Raw genomic sequence first — 17,266 nt, forward strand, 5'->3', positions numbered from 1 at the left:
AGTGTAATCATCAGATATAGCAGTATTGCACCTCACAACAAATTTTCTGTCGTGAAGGTAAGACTCTAAAATCTTGTGGGTGCTGTAGGGGAGCATTGTCTTGATCTTGTACATTAGACCTTCTAGCCAAACTCTATCAAATGCTTGAGAGACATCTAAAAATATGGCAGTACAGTACTCTCGTTTTTCGAAAGCGTTTCGAATTTCTGATGTTATCCGGTTGACCTGCTCAATTGTTCCATGCTTTTCACGAAACCCAAATTGGTGTGACGGGATTCCTTCCTGGATTCTCAGGTATGTGTTTATCCGAGTCATTAGGCATTTTTCAAAGAGTTTGGATAGGCAAGAGAGTAGGCTTATAGGTCTATATGACGTGGGGATAGTGTGGTCTTTCCCCGGCTTTGCTATCATTATTATAATTGACTTTGGAATTGGAAAATGGCCAAGTTTTGCGATGGCATTAAAGAGCTGGGTGAGAGTGCAAACGGCGCAGTATGGGAGCTCAATGATCATTTTGGGAGTTATGAGGTCGCAGCCCGGGGATTTTTTCGGATTCAGTTGTCTTTTGATGATGTTTACGATTTCGTTTGGGCGAAACTCAATCGGCTCATGTTGAGGCTGGGGCTCATATGATAGAGTCGGCAAAGTAAACGCATTAGTGGCAGGATTTGGTTGGAAGACATTTTTAAGGTGGTTGGCAAACGTGCTGGCTCGGTCTGCGTCACTGCGCGCCCAGCCGCCCGTGGAATTTCTAATAGGCATCACGGTTTCTTTCGGTGAGCTTAGAGTTGGGTGAGCTCTCCATAGTAAGTGTTTTGTACAATTAGTTGACAATTGCTCAATGTAGCGGCGGTAGACATATGTTTCTTCTTGCTGTAGAGCTTGAGCAAGTTGACGTGAGGCATGTTTTAAGCATTGCTTTGCAGATGGCGATCTGTGAATTTGCCATGCTCGACGTAAGCGTCGCTTTTCGAGGACGAGCTGTTCGATTTGTAGATTTGACTTCTTTTGATTCCATTGTGTGTTTATAGTATGAGGTGTTGAAACTCGAGCTGCAGAGACGAGTACAGATTCCAGTGAATTAACAAAACTGTCTACGTTGGCTTCATCGCTGAGGTGAGGACTTAGCTCAATGTGTGAGCTAATATACTTCCTGTACTTAACCCAATTGGTTTTATGTGAGGTCAGTTTTAATGGTTAATCCCATGTTTCTGGATGTCGGAGTAGAGTAAAAAGGACAGGCGAGTGATCAGATGAAAGATCCGAGAGGCATTCGGCGCTTATCATGTTTTTAGGAATATTTTTGGTAATCGCAAAGTCTATTAAATCCGGAAGTTTCTTTGGGTCTGCCGGCCAGTATGTTGGTGTGCCAGAAGAAACATAGTCGAGCTTGTTCTTGGCTTTGATAATTACATTATAGAGCTGCTTTCCTTTTGGAGTCACGAGACGAGATCCCCAGTGTGTGTGCTTGGCATTGTAGTCTCCTGCTGCTATGAAGTGGTCTCCGAGTGAGTTGAAAAATTGCATAAACTCATCTTCGGCTATTGTGAAGCGTGGGGGGCAGTATACGGCGGCTAGCATTAATTGCTTGCCAGTATTTAGGTGTATATTTATGGATGTGGCCTGTAGGTAGTTTGTAGCAAATTTCGTATGATAATGGTGCTTAATACGGCTCCTGATTAAAATTCCAGTCCCGCCGTGTGCTTTACCATCTGGATGGTTTGTTCCATAGAATGAATATCCTCGTAGTTGAAAATTGTATCTGTTTGTAAGATGTGTTTCTGAAAGCAGCATTACGTCGATTTCATTGTCTAGTAGGAATTGCGCTAACTCGAGTTTATGCTGCGAAACGCCGTTAGCGTTCCTCGTAGATATTCGTAGGGAAGTCATTATTTGGATTGTTGTGCAACCAGCATTTGTATTAATAGATTTTGGTTTCGCATCAGATCTTGCATTGTTGTACGCATAAACGACATAAACTCCGTAAGGCTTTGTTGTAGACTGCATATCATAGCTTCAAAGTTACTTTTTGGCTGCTCTGGCGGTTGATGCTGCTGAGCCGTGTTCGGTTCTTGGTATGCTGATTGCGGCAATGAGCTTTTTGAGGCTGGGGTAGACAGTCCTAATTTTAAAGCACTTGCGTATGTAACATTTTTGGCTGAGTTTATGGGTCCAAGTGAGGATCTGGCTGCAGTCGAGAAGAAGACTTCAGGGTTTGACCTGGAGGCTAGCAACTGTTTATTTTGGGTGCGGGCAGTAATTCCTCTCTGGTGGATTCGACTTTTCAGCTCCTTATAAACTGGGCAACCTCTATAGTTAGCAGTGTGATTTCCACCGCAGTTGCCGCACTTTTTTGAGTTGTGGTCATCTTTGCTCGCTGGGCAGTGTGCGGAGTCATGAAGCTCACCACAAACTACACACACAGGGCGCAGTTTACAGTAAGACCTTGTATGGCCAACGCACATTGTACCGGGCCATTGCGTTTGTGCGGCTCCTCAACCGTAATTCTGCGGTGCAGCAGGAACTGAAGATTGTATATAGGGTGCACTTCGTATTTCTTTAGGGGCTTAATTTCTGGTTCGAGCTCAACATTAAAGAGTGGCTGCGGCTTTCTATCCCTGTTAAGGATATTGAAGACTGTCTTAGCGCTAAATCCCTTCTCTTGTAGCGCCTTTGTTATCTCTGCAGGCGATACTTCGGACTCTATGCCCTTAAGTACGACTTGCAGGCCCTTGCTGCTTTTTAGCTGATAAGTATAAAAGTTCTATTTTTTGTCGGTGAGATATTTTGATAATACTCTGTAATTATCTTCAGACTTCGTTTGAACTTTTGTTTCCTGGATGTTGCCCTTTACGAGTGGTATTATGTGAAAATTGTCCTTGCCAATAAGCTCTATAATTTTGTTGACAAGAACGTTGGAACTTTTTTCTCGTGAGTAAATTGGCGGGGGCTTAGTCTTCCTTTTTTCGACTTCAGTAGATTCGGCATCATCCTCATAGTCTGCCAAGATTTTAAAACGGAAAGAGAGAATCTCGCTTTCCTCTGGTTCCGAATCAATGTTGCTCGAACTGCTTGAGCTGCTCAAAATGCGTGTGCGAGATTTACGTTTTTCTTTTACTATGCCTATCTATTGGCCGCTCTTTCGGGCTAGGGTGACTCGGGAGGGAGACACCTTTTAATTGGGATAAATTTGGGTTTCACATCTTGCCACCACTTGGGCTTCACAATTTTGGTTCTAGTCATATTGTCAACCTCCATGTTGTCGTTGTTGCCTTTGTCGCCCATGGCGACCGCACACACCAACAAGGGTAAATCGTTTGTAGTATATACAATTTACTTAATGTAAACTTAATGTAAGGTTCGGCGCTGAGGTAAGGCCGAAAAATATTTCCAGGTAGGTGGCGAGTTATTTATTTTTTTTTTCTAGCCATCGACGACGTACTGCGAGAGCAGATAGGCAAATTTTGCTACGTCTATGTCGATGATGTTATCGTCTTCTCAGAAGACAAAAACGCCCACATACGACAGCGAGGGGACTACGACAGACCCGGAAAAAGTCAGGGCCATTAAAGAATTCCCAGAGCCTAAAAACGTTTTCGAAGTAAGATCATTCATTGGCTTGGCTGGCTATTATAGGTGCTTTATTAAAGATTTTGTATCAATAGCTAAGCCCATTTCGAACATTATAAAATGGGAGCTTGGAAATGTCAGCAGACACAGATCCAGAAGCATCCAGGTACAGTTTACCGAGCCGCAACGGCTAGCTTTTGAAAAGCTGCGTAACATCCTGGCCTCTAAGGATGTCATCTTCAGGTACCCCGATTATAAAAAGGCATTTAATCTAACGACAGATGCCTCAGCGTATGGCATTGGCGCAGTGCTCTCCAAGAGGGGACAGAGAGGTTAACTACGCTACCAACGAAATGAAACTGTTGGCCAATAGTTTGGGCACTAGAAAAGCTGCCCAACTACATTTATGGGGTCAAAGATTTAAACATCTACACTGACCACAAACCGCTGACCTACGCGGTATCGGATTCTAATCCGAATACAAAAATTAAAAGATGGAAAGAACGCATCGACGAGTGTGGTGCCAAAGTCCATTCCATACAGGCAACAACTCAACGTTGTAGAAGAGGAAGAGGCATTTTCAAGCGCGGCCACAATTCACAGTGAGCTGTCGCTAACCCACACCATCCAATCCACGGACAAGCCCCTCAATTGCTTTCAAAGCCAGATAATTCTGGAGGAAGCACACTCTCCGTCAAAGCGCAGCTTCGTTCTCTTTGAACACAAGAGACGGCATATTATTGACTTCACTTGCGAGGAGTCATTGCTGGAGGAGCTCGCAAACATAATAGTTCCTAGTGGCGTAAACGCCATTAATTGCGATTTACACACGCTAGCAGTGATACAGGACAAACTGATTCGGCATTTCCCTGCCACCAAATTTTGGCACTTGGCATATTTCTCACTGTCGAGCATAATAAAGCTCACAGATCTGCCCAAGAGAACGTGAAGCAGGTACTCTTCGAGTACTACTTCCCGAAAATGGCCAAGCTAGCAAACAAAATAGTCACTTCGTGCAAGAATTGCGCCAGGGCTAAATACGACAGACATCCAAAGAAACATGAGCTTGGCGAAACACCAATCCCATCTCAAGTAGGAGAAAAAACGGATTAAAAGTATTTCCTTACGTGCGTCGACAAATTGTTGAAATTTGCCGTTGTCCGACCAGTTCCCTCTAGAACTATAGAGGATCTCAAACCAGCGCTACAGCTGATGAATATTTTCCCCAAGGCCAAGACCATATATTGCGACAACGAACCATTGTTGAACTCGCACACCATCGTGACCATGCTGGAAAACCACTTCGGCGTTAGCATCTCAAATGCTCCACCCCTACACAGTGTCTCCAACGACAAGTGGAGCGGTTCCACAGCACTTTGGTAGAGCTTGCTAGATGCCTTAAAATCGATAAAGGCATCAGCGATACCGTAGAACTGACAGAGAAAACGCTTCCCGCCAAAATAGAGTATTCGAGGTTGGCGAAAAAGTCCTGGTAAAGTCAGCGTTATGTGAAGAGAAAACCGTTGAAGCGAACATGGGGACCACAGTCCTTATTAAGGGGAGGGTGGTCCACAAAGACAACTTTAGGTAGGCCGAGCGTGACTATATCATCGCTCGCCTGATAATTTTTCATTTTTTATTATCCTTTTTCCTAGCCACTTGGCATAAGTTTTGCTTCCTTTATTATTTTAATCATGCTTTTGTGGTGGGCTACCCAATTTCAACAAAAATCACAACAGATCCAAATTACAGGTTTTCAACCATATCCCTGATTTTCCTCTTGGCCGCAACATCGGCACGTGTCACGGACTATTTCAAAGCCAAATACATTCCCATCGTTGATGGCCAAATCCTGATATGGGAGGAAATCGCATTTATAAAACACTCAGCGAATCTCTCGGAATATAGGCGCGCCATCGAAGAAACTAATGGGATGACCAACATGTTCCCTCAGTCTCACATGCAGAAACTCCTAGTTGTTGATGCTCGCCTCGTTGACCACCCATCATAGGGTAGCAAGATGCTTAGACTTCTTAGGGACCGCGTTAAAAGTAGTGGCAGGAACGCCGGACGCAGAGGACTTTGAAAAAAATAAATTCAAAGAATTCCAATTAATAAATACAAACAATAGGCAGATTAATATTAACAATAAAGTACAAATTCAAATCAATAAAATTTCAACAACTGTCAACCAACTTCTGAGGTCAGCAAAAAAGTCCCAAATTGATACTGGGCACCTATTCGAGATGCTTTTAACTCGGAATAGGATGATAGCAATGGAGCTGCAGGCTTTGATGCTAGCAATGGCACTTGCCAAGGTTAATGTTGTTAGCCCCAGCATCCTAGATCATGCAGACCTAGAAGGTGTGTGGATGGAAGAGCCCACCGATACCGCGATTAGAGATGTTCTGTCCGTATCGTCCATTAAAATTGTACAGTCCGATAACATCTTACATTTTATCATTAAGTTTCCGAAAATAAAGTCGGCCTGCAGCAAAATGTCGTTTTCCCGGTGTCACATCACGACACCATACTCAGGCTGGTAGACAACGTCATTGCCGAATGCGACGGTGAGATCCACACCGTGGAAAAGTGCTCCCCGACATCTAGAGCTACATTTTGCCGGCTGGCTCGCAGAAGATCATGCGCTCAAGAGCTTCACGCTGGAGGCACGGCGCATTGCGAGATCCAACAAAGCGATTTACACCCTATCACTTACGTTGATGAGGGGATAGTAATTGTAAATGATCGCTCGGCTCGCGTGTGTGTGGATAATGGCACCTGTGTCCATATAAAGGGCACATATCTCGTCACCTTTGAAAAGAGTGCCATTGTCAATGAAACCCGATTGGTCAATCATGACACAGCCCAGAAGAGGGCTCCAGGAGTGGCCAGCTCTTCCTTACCTTCACCGGTTGAGTGAGTTCGGGAAGAAGATCAACCACCATCAGTTATATCAGTTGGTGTTCATAACGGGAGCAATATGCTGCGCTTTAATTTGCATCGGCTTGACCTATCGGCGAGTCGCTCAGGCCCGAAGAACCGCGGCCCAACTAAAGGAGATGATTGCCCAAATAGGGTCGGCCGAGGGCGGCCTAATTCTTGAAGGGGGAGTTGTTTACTGAAGTTAACCGAGCAGCGGCAATGTCCGATTATTTAAGAGCTCTCTCATAGCGGCGAGCACTGCACATTTGCGTGGCCGCTATAAAATACATTTTGTTAGCTTTAAGTTTCAGTTTGTGTCAAAATCTCAAACAATAAAGAGAACTTTAAATCAAATCTCCGGCATAGCCGTTAAATAGTAAATTCATTTTATTGAATTGGTCACCGCGCCTCAAGGGCCGTGATAACGGAGCAAGTGCTCCCACCGTAATTCCCGTCATAGAAGGAATTTCCCTCGGCAAACGCCAGGGACCCAAACATCGCTCACTACCTACAACGAGAAGCAACCCCCTCGGCAACCGCCAGGGACGACTACACCATCATCTCTCTAGCATCTGCGACACCACTGACTGCAGCGAGGGATAACCGATTATAATATAATATACCACCCCATATGTTTATTTACTTATATATATATATAGATTTCATATTTTATTTTTAGGTTGATGAAAAAATATTAGTCTAGCCCAACAAGAACAAAGACTTAGGATCGAATTTCAAGCACAGATAAACGCAGTTAATAAACATCTCAAAGATTTCAGCGTAGAAACGCCACAAGACTTATTGCGACATTCCGTTCTATAACCTTAAGTCTGTTCCTGAATTTGACGGTGTGCAAGATGAATATGTAGCATTAGACTGCACCTATCCGGATAAGACGTCGTTACGCCCGTTACGGCAATAGTTTGAGGCAGTCCGTCAAGGGGACAAAAGCCTCATAGAGTGTTAAGAAATTGCACCCTTGTCACAAATAAAAACGACACATGGCACGGAAAGAACCACGCTTCTCAATACAAAGTTTAGAGGTGACGCTTAACATGTCCCCACATGGGCTGTGGGGCTCAGGAGCAACCCAGTGTAGCACTGACATTATATAGAGAAGCATAGGCGAGTATCGCGCGGAGCATGTTCGCGGCCACGTTATTAAGGCGGTCGAGCACGAAGCGCGTCACAAAGTCAAGGGAAAAATTTCGGTGCCGATCGCGGTCCAGAGAAAAGTCCCCACTTGTTAAGGAAATCAGGCAATTGGCGACGTTCTGCGCAAGGAGATCGGAAAAGATCAAAATAATTATTCGTGGCGAAAACAGGAAAATTGGTTAGATCAGGGCGAACCGAATCAATCTCCGGTGCCAATGGATGTAGATCCGTCGCCCCTCAGCTTCAGATAAACAACCAAATTTGAGGCAGGGATACTATGCATAACTCCCAACTTCGCAGGAGCCGAAAAGGCGTAACTCTTCGCAGAGAACGTCAAGGTCAAAGGCGCCAGCGCGTTAAAAATATCGAGCAGGCCGCTAGTGCGGAAGGATCGCCAGAAAACAGAAAACGGGGGAAAGTACGAATTTTGCCGTCTACCCTTTTGACTGAAAAATGCAGGAAGCATTTTTTAGAGGGCAATCGGAGACGTTCTGCACGAGCAGATCAGAAAATCTTGTTACGTCTATGTGGACGACGTGATCATTTTCTCCGAATATGCTGCTAACCATTTAAGGCACATTGACACAGTTCTTAAATGCTTGGGTGATGCCACCATGAAAGTGGCACTAGAGAAACCGAAATTCTTCAGGGAAATTGAATTGAATTAAATTCATTTTGTAGGGTTCATCCGACCCGGAAAAGGTAAGGACCAGACAGAAAAACAAGGCTTGTTTCCTTGTACTGATCATTTCCTACACAGTCATACGCACAAGCTTATACAGACTTCTTGATCTTTTTCTGCATGTATACATGAGTTGAGACCGAAAAAAAATGCTAAGGCAAGAGGAATGAGCGAAATTGAGAGCACAACACTTGAGACAAACAATATGTTAGAGACATTTGTGTTGTTTTTATACCCGTTAGTCGGAGAATTAAAGGGTATATTAGATTCATTGAAAAGTAAAGCAGTGGTACGAACATTAAATTTCGTTTACACTGCTGCAAGATTTTGTTTTCCTTTCGTGTCAACTCCAAGTCCGAGTTTTCCGACACAACGGCAGTGTGAGATTTTCTACTCTTCTTCGTCTTCATATTCTGCCAATTTTTCCATCCGACTCCGTTTTGTGTGCCGCCATATTCCTCGCCGTTTTCGACCTCCCCGTTATTTGCTATTCCGCTATTCGCTTGCCAACGGTCGAGGCATAGGTGCATACATATAATATACACACATACAACCATACATTTTCTTTTTTTGGTGCAATTAAGCCGTGTAAAATTGACCAAGTGAACAGTGAAATTGTGTGGTGACAAAAATAAGGCATAATTAATATTGGCCAGCCGGTGTGATTTATATCCAAAAATTCCTAAATTCATTTAACAGTCCACCGGTGGCGTAATATTTTTTTTCCCAATCAGTGTCTTTTTTTTACACCACACAGCTTTCTGTTCCTCCATTTGTACAGTCCACAGTCCACTGTGCCAACCTAGGCCTTCAAAAAGTAAGGTGACTTTGTATTTTCAAGAAAAACTATTAATTTATTTATCAATATTTATGTTGTCCCCTTCAAAGTAATCCCCCTCAGATACAATACACTTATGCCAACGGTTTTTCCAATCCTCAAAGCACTTCCCATAAGCACTTTTCGGTATAGCCTTGAGCTCTTGCAGCGATGCAGTCTTTATCTCTTCAATCGTTGCAAATCTCCGTCCTTTCATAGGTCTCTTCAGTTTTGGGAACAAGAAAAAGTCACATGGGGCCAAATCCGGTGAATATGGTGGCTGAGGCATTATTGTGGTGTTGTTTTTGGCCAAAAAATCTCTCACAAGCAAAGATGAGTGAGCAGGGGCATTATCGTGATGCAAAAGCCATGAATTGTTTTTCCACAATTCTGGACGTTTCTTTTCGTATTGCTTCTCGCAAACGGCGCATAACTTCCAGATAAGACTGTTTATTGACCGTACGACCATATGGTAAGAACTCCTGATGCACCACGCCATGGTAATCGAAGAAAACAGTGATCAAAACTTTGACATTTGATCGAACTTGGCGTGCTTTTTTCGGTCTTGGCTCGCCTGGGCTCTTCCATTGGGACGATTGGGCTTTGGTTTCGATATCATAACCATATACCCATGATTCGTCACCAGTTATGACCCTTTTGAGTAAATCTGGGTCGTCGTTGACGTCATTCAACAGCTCTTGAGCGATGCTCATGCGACGGTTCTTTTGGTCAAAATTCAGCAATTTCGGAACAAACTTCGCTGACACACGACTCATACCCAAAACGTTTGAAAAAATTTCATGGCACGAGCCAAGCGATATACCGACATCTTCAGCAACTTCTCTGATAGTGATTCGACGATTTTCCAAAACAATTTTCGTCACTGCTTGAACGTTTTCATCAGTTGTTGACGTGCTTGGGCGTCCAGAGCGAGGCTGGTCATTGGCATCTTCCCGGCCATCTTGGAAGAGTTTGTACCACTTGTACACATTTTTTTTACTCAGAACAGTTTCGTATGCCACTGTCAACATTTCAAGTGTTTCAGAGCACTTAATTTTATTTTTTACACAAAATTTGATGCAAATCCTTTGATCCATATTTTTCGATAGCAAAAAATCGCCGAGCTCGCAAAATAACTTGTAACTTTACGCCTCTCACAACCAAACTTGGTACAGATGTTAGGGAAGAGTGTACCAATATAACAAAACAAAAAAATCGATAATCGAAAATATGTTGCCCGCGAAATTTGAAAAGTCACCTTACTTTTTGAACACACCTCGTATTTTCAAGTTCTAAGAAATTGATACTATCGACAAAATCTTGTTCCATTAACGTTTGATGTTTTATTGATAATGTACCATGATCGTCGTAATTTAACATTGTAAACTATGTTTCATAATGTTTACACTTTCTTTTACTATCATTAGCACAAAGAACATTCTTACACCAGCCGGTGTGATTTATTTCCAAAAATTCCTAAATTCATTTAACAGTCCGCCGCTGGCGTAATATTTTTTTTCCAATCAGTGTTTTTTTTTTACACCACACAGCTTTCAGTTCCTCCATTTATACAGTCCACAGTCCACTGTGCCAACCTAGGCCTCACGAGCATACATATGCCTATATATATACATACTTGCATGCATGCCATATATTTTCTGCCTTCAATTTCAGGAAATAAATACGTGACAAAATTTAACTGAAATACAATCTGTTTAAAAAAAAAACCGACATTTCACTACAAATCCGTGATTGTGTCGCCTAAGTTCGGAACCTCGCCGCCTCAGTAGCCGTGTTGTGTTTTTTTGGTGCTGGTTTTTTTCCTTTGGGGTGAATTCCGAACGGTACGTGTCCATTCTCCGTGCCTTTAGCGCAGCTTCCACTCCGCATCAGGCAACATCCGCCTACAATCTCACCAAACCTCGTCTACTTCTGGGTTGTTTGGTTCCTGAAGTTTTGTTTTCACATTCGATTTGTGCCGCACACGATCTTCCTTTCGACATCGGCGCCGCTAGTGCCCACTAGTTCCTTGTGATCGCAATCCATCCGCGATCTCACCGTTCTCATCACTTTAGTGTGACCAGCCACCGCTTCGAACGAGGCCCCTATTGCACAAGTCAGTCGCCAAGCGCTGACCAGCTAATTGACTTCTGAGAATGTCCACGGGAGGCGACAAAAATCCGCGTCCGATCCCAGCCATCAGTTTGGACAGATCTCAATCCGCATCTCCGCGGACGCCTCTTTTGAAGCCCAAGGCGACCAGGGCCATTCAAAGGGCAAAGAGTCAATACAATCTCCGATCCTTCACAGAGGCAGACTCGCTCCATTGTAAAAATGGCTCAAAGTGCGGTCGAAGTGGCGCTGAAAAAGTTCATCGCTACGACAGATCGAATTAGCCAATTTGAGGCCAACATCAATACCCCGGGGGAGGCCCAGAAACAGGCTCCCAATACATGTGCGAAGTCCATCGAGATCAAATTCGGGCACTTTGGGAGAAGGTGGAGAAGTGCTATGAGAGCTGCTCCGATTTGCTCGCCGTGTCCGACGACAATTCGGCCACCTCAGCTGTGCTGGAATCCAAGAACAGCTACTGTTACTCCGTATATTCGAGGTGTATTGCCCAGCTTCGGGAGAAAATTGCCTCCCAATCCACGCAGGCTTCAGGCTGTCGGTTACCTCCAGTGGATACCGAGGTCTTTGCGGGTGATTACCTTCGGTGGCCCACCTTTAGAGACTTGTTTACGGCCATTTATATCCAAAACTCGCGGCTCACCCCGGTAGAGAAGTTGTTTCACTTGCTGTCCAAAACAAGTGGTGACGCACACGTCATTGTTGCTAAGGCTCCGCTTACCCATAAGGGGTTTGTCGCAGCGTGGCAAAGCCTCACAGACCGTTTTGAGAAACGCCGGCTGTTAGTTAATAGCCAGTTGAAGATCCTTTTCAACCTCCAGGCTATTTCCGGGGGTCGCGCTGAGGGAACTGCAAGCCACCATTCAGAGTTGTCTGACAGCCCTAGAAATGTCCGCCATCAATGTTGAGGCTTGGGATTGTCTCCTGGTCTTTATGATTTCCTCGTAGCTCCCCAAGGTCACACTTTCTATGTGGGAGCAATCCGTACATAATAAGGCCGAAATTCCAACATGGAAGGAATTAGATAACTTCCTGACAGAGCGCCATCGCACTCTGGAGGCCATCGACGACGTTAGGCCTAGTGGCTCCGGGCAATCTCCGCTAAGGTCGGGACTTCCTGCTGCCCCTGCACGGAGGCTCAATTCGTACGAGACTCGAGTGGCTCCGGGCCAAAAGGGATGCGATCTCTGTTCGAGGGAGAACCACCCTATCCGCTTATGTCCGCGTTTCCTAGAAATGAACGTGGACGGGCGATCCGACTACATTAAAAGGAAGCAGTTATGCTTGAACTGTTTTGCCCGAGGGCACCAGCAGCGAGACTGCACGAGCGCCCATACCTGCTTCAGACGACGAGAAGAGACGAGTGTGGCAAGTACGTTGTGACGCTCCCCTTACGCGACCCCGAGCAGAAGGGTTCCGAGCTGTCGGCTTCACGGTCATTTGCTCTTGCACAGTTCCTACGTAATGAGCAGCGCCTGAAGAGGGATCCGCCCCTTAAGGCCCGCTATGACTCGGTAATACAGGAATACATCGACTTAGGCCACCGAGGTCTCTCCCACGAGCAGTTCCGCTACCTACTACCTCCCACATCATGCCGTCTTCAATCCCGAAAGCACGACCACCAAGGTGCGGGTAGTCTTCAATGCTTCGAGCCCGTCCGCAAACGGGACCAGTCTGAGCGACATTCTTTACGCGGGCCCGGTCTTACAATCCGACCTGACGATTCAAATCCTAATGTGGCGATACTTTAGGTTTGTCTTCAACTCCGACATCGAGAAGACGTATCGGCAAATTTGGATAGACCCCAAGCATACTTCGCTCCAACGTATTTTGTTTCGCAATCCCGATGGGGAGATCCGCGACTACGAATTAATAACGGTCACCTTCGGTGTCAATTGTGCCCCGTTCCTAGCGATCCGTGTCCTGCAACAGCTCGCTGACGACGAAGAATTGAAGTACCCGCCGGCAATACGAATTATCTGGCATTTTATGTACGTTGATGACGTTCTCGCGGGGGCAGACTCCAAAACCGAAGCCCAAGTGGTGATTCGGGAGCTAAAGGGCGCCCTAGAGTCAGCAGGGTTTCCACTGAGGAAATGGACGTCGAATAGCAAGGCGATCCTGGCCGACATTCCGAGCGACCACCTCCTTCGTGCTGATTTCCTCGACATCGATGCAGAGAGCACGGCCAAGACACTCGGCGTGCGCTGGAAAGCGACGAGCGATGAGTTTTTTTTGTTCCGCCAGAGTTGACTTGCGGCTCGTTCTTCACGAAGCGCCAAGTCCTCTCCCAAATTGCCAAATTGTTCGATCCAGCAGGTTGGCTCGCTCCTTTCATTGTCCGGGCAAAAATGTTCATGCAGGACATTTGGCTTCTGGATCTGGGGTTGACTTCCTGGAGAATTACTTGGGGCTCGATCAGATTCGTGTTCCTCGATGGGTCGCGTTCCGACCACACCTAAGGGTCGAGCATCACGGGTTCTGCGACGCTTCAGAGAAGGCGTACGGCGCAGCAATTTACGTCCGTGTCGAGGTTGGGTCTGCGGTCATAGTGAACCTGCTGACGGCAAAGACTCGAGTGGCCCCAGTTAAAACGGTGTCGCTCCCTCGGTTAGAGCTGTGCGGCGCCTTGTTGCTGTCGGAAATGGCCACCGCCGTTCTGCCAAAGATGCCTGGGCCCGCATCTGCCCCATACTGTTGGACGGACTCGACTATTGTCCTCGCATGGCTGCAGAAGCCAGCGTGTCAGTGGACAACGTTCGTGGCCAACCGGGTAGCCAAGATCGCCCAGTTCACCGACGTGCAGAAATGGGCACATGTCCGCTCCGAGCAGAACCCTGCGGACCTCGCCAGCCGAGGCGTAGCTCTCCAAGACCTTGCGGATAACCAGTTGTGGTGGCACGGGCCTGGCTGGCTGCGAGGGCCTCGCAGCGAGTGGCCCACTCAAGGCAACGAGGCCCCCGTGACTGTACTCGAGAAGCGAGCAGTCAAGGTCCATGTCGCGAAGGCGCCCCCCGAAGATCTCCTTGAACGTTTCTCCACACTTGACAAGGCTCTACGAGTCATTGCCTATGTTTGTCGCTTCATCCAGCGCGCGCGGAAGATACGCTCTCCGTTCGAAGAGCACCTGACAGCTAATGAGATTACGTCTGCTGAACGTCTTCTAGTTTCCGTCACTCAGCGCAGACACTTCGTCTGGGCTGCTTAAGCGAAAAGCGTCCAGTATCAGCGTCCAGTCCGGTTCAAAATCTGAACCCCTTCATGGATTCGCAAGGCCTTATGAGAGCCTGCGGCCGGGTCACGTCCTCTGAACTTCTCCAATACGACAAACGACATCCGATAATCCTTCCATACGACTGCCATCTGTCTCGACTCCTTGTTCAATTTACATATCGCATCCTTCATGGATTCGCAAGGCCTTATGAGAGCCTGTGGCCGGGTCACGTCCTCTGAACTTCTCCAATACGACAAACGACATCCGATAATCCTTCCATACGACTGCCATCTGTCTCGACTCCTTGTTCAATTTACACATCGCATCACGCTGCACGGTGGCAATCAGCTGATGATCCGCCTGATTCCGGCCAAATTCTGGATTCCAAGGGTGAGGAATTTGGTCAAGTCCGTCGTCTATGCTTGTAAGGTATGTGTCATCCACAAGAAGAAGTTGCAGACGCAACTCATGGTAGAGCTACCGAAGGAACGGACGTCCTTCTTGCGCCCATTCACGTACACAGGTGTGGATTATGCCGGTCCTTTCGAGATAAAGAACTATACGGGGCGAGCCTGCCTCATCACAAAGGGGTATGTGTGCTTCTCCACTAAGGCCATCCATTAAGAGCCTACGTCGGACCTTACGACCGAGAAATTTCTGGCTGCTTTCGCTCGGTTCGTGTCCCGGAGAGGGTGCCCCCGTCAAGTGCAGTCGGACAACGGGAAGACCTTTGTGGGGGCAGCTGCCCTACTATCTCGCGATTTTCTCCAGAGCCTAAAAGGGGCTGTGACAGGTGCCTACAGTCACCAGCAGCTTCTCTGGCATTTCATTCCTCCGGGAGCCCCCCACATGGGGGGCCTGTGGGAGGCAGGCGTCAAGAGCTTCAAGACCTTGTTCTACAAGTCCACCGCCACACGGAAATACACCTTTGAGGAGCTGGCTACTCTCCTGGCGAGGATCGAGGCGTGCCTAAATTCGCGGCCGCTCGCGCCAATGTCCGAAGACCCTGCTGATCTGATGGCTCTTACACCCGGGCACTTTATGGTGGGAGGTCCTCTCCCGAGCTAAAGGGGGATACTACGTCAATTATTAATCGCTGGCAGCACCTGAAGGCTCTTCAACAGCAATTTCGTCTGCGATGGAAGGAAGAGTACCTCAAGGAGCTCCATAAGAGGAACAAGTGGCGTGCCCCTACGAGGAATCTCCGCGTCGGGGATATGGTGGTCATCAAGGAGGACAACCTTCCGTCCAATAAGATGCTATTAGGCAGGATTGACGCGGTGTATACAGGATCCGATGGCCATGTACGCGTGATTGACATCCGCACCGCGCGAGGGCTCGGGCCGCTTGTCGCTAAGGTCGTCCTTCTTCCGATGGACGCGTCCGCCTGCCGACAATAATTATGCGTTTCTTCCTTTCCAATCTCCCTGTCCATTGTGCTGTCTCGTAGCTCTGCCCGTAATTCCAAATCGAACTTCACACCAATTCTGATAACGCTGTTTTGTTTCTCCATCATAGTTCCGCCAGTCATATTCAGCACGATGTCGCCTTGTCCACGCAGCGCCCAGTCACTGGAGAACAGATGTACTCGAGGTAAACAGTCCTACCGATGCCGAGTCTGCAGAGGGATCCATCCTTTGAAGCAATGTCGGCGCTTTCTACGTCTCAGCGCCGAGAAGCGGCTCCGGGCGGTTCTCGTGAACCGGTATTGCTCCAACTGCCTGGCTGACGAGCACTCCGACGGATCGTGCCGGCGTGGGGACTGCTGTAGAACGTGTGGTCAGGATCACCACTCGCTGCTGCACCTCGTAGAGAAGCCGCAAGCTCGGCGCCAGCCGCGTCAAGAGGAGCACCGTTCACGGAGCATGGGAGACAGTACACGGAGTGTCTCAGCTGGCGCTCAGCCGTCGTCCGTCAACTCCCGGCGCGGTTCGGTTGCTTCTCGGCCGGACTCACAAGCCGGTCCACGGCCATCGACTTCCCGGCGCTCGTCGGCAGCTCCTCAGCATTCTTCCGCCACTGGCCGGCAAGCTTCAGGTGCTCCACGGCCTTCGTCCGCCCCTCATCGGGTGCCGTCCACCGCTCGTCCGACCGCGTCATTCGCGCCTAGGCAACTAGGACGCAGCCGCTGCGCCCACCCTATCGTCGCTGCTGCAGAGAAACAGCGTCAACGTTCTGCCGACCGCGCTAGTGCGCATTGACACCGGGACCCGGATCTTCAACACGGGGGCCCTTATCGACCCGTGTACGCCCTCGAGCTGCATCGACGCATCGCTAGCGGCGTGCTTCCGTCTGCCCACTACCAGCGTGGGGGACGAACAAGTTTGTTCGGCCACAGTGGGTTCCAAAACGGATGATAGCGTTCGGCTGGAGGTCGTTTTCAAAATCGAGCCTCACGTGCGCGTTCGTACGCCGTCTCGAGAGCTGAGCGAGGCGGTGCGTGCCCACTTCCGAGGCGTGGCATTGGCGGATGAGCGGTTCTATCTGCCAGCGACGATCTCCGTTGTCCTGGGCGCGGATATGTACCCGCGATCCAGGACAGGCTGCCGGTGGCCCAGAGCACCGTTTTTGGATGGGTCGTGTCCGGAGCCTGTCACCAACCGTAGCGACGAGGGAGCTGTTGCAACCCGAGTGATTGCAAGGGGGGCGGGATGTTCAGGTGAGAGGCCAATGTGCCGCCGAAGAAGAGCGCGTGAAGAGCGCATCCGCGCTGAAGAGCGCATCCACGCTAAAGAGCGCATCCGCGCTGAAGAGCGCATCCACGCTAAAGAGC

The 17,266-nt window shown here is 47.8% G+C and overlaps 1 pseudogene; it reads left to right on the forward strand.

The window, feature by feature from the left end:
• Window positions 1–15,516, forward strand: part of LOC121530105 — a 164,417-nt pseudogene extending 148,901 nt beyond the window's left edge.
• The last annotated feature ends 1,750 nt before the right edge of the window (window positions 15,517–17,266 follow it).

This window comes from Drosophila eugracilis, unplaced genomic scaffold, assembly GCF_018153835.1.
Source record: "Drosophila eugracilis isolate 14026-0451.02 unplaced genomic scaffold, ASM1815383v1 contig_2174, whole genome shotgun sequence".
Lineage (NCBI taxonomy): Eukaryota > Metazoa > Arthropoda > Insecta > Diptera > Drosophilidae > Drosophila > Drosophila eugracilis.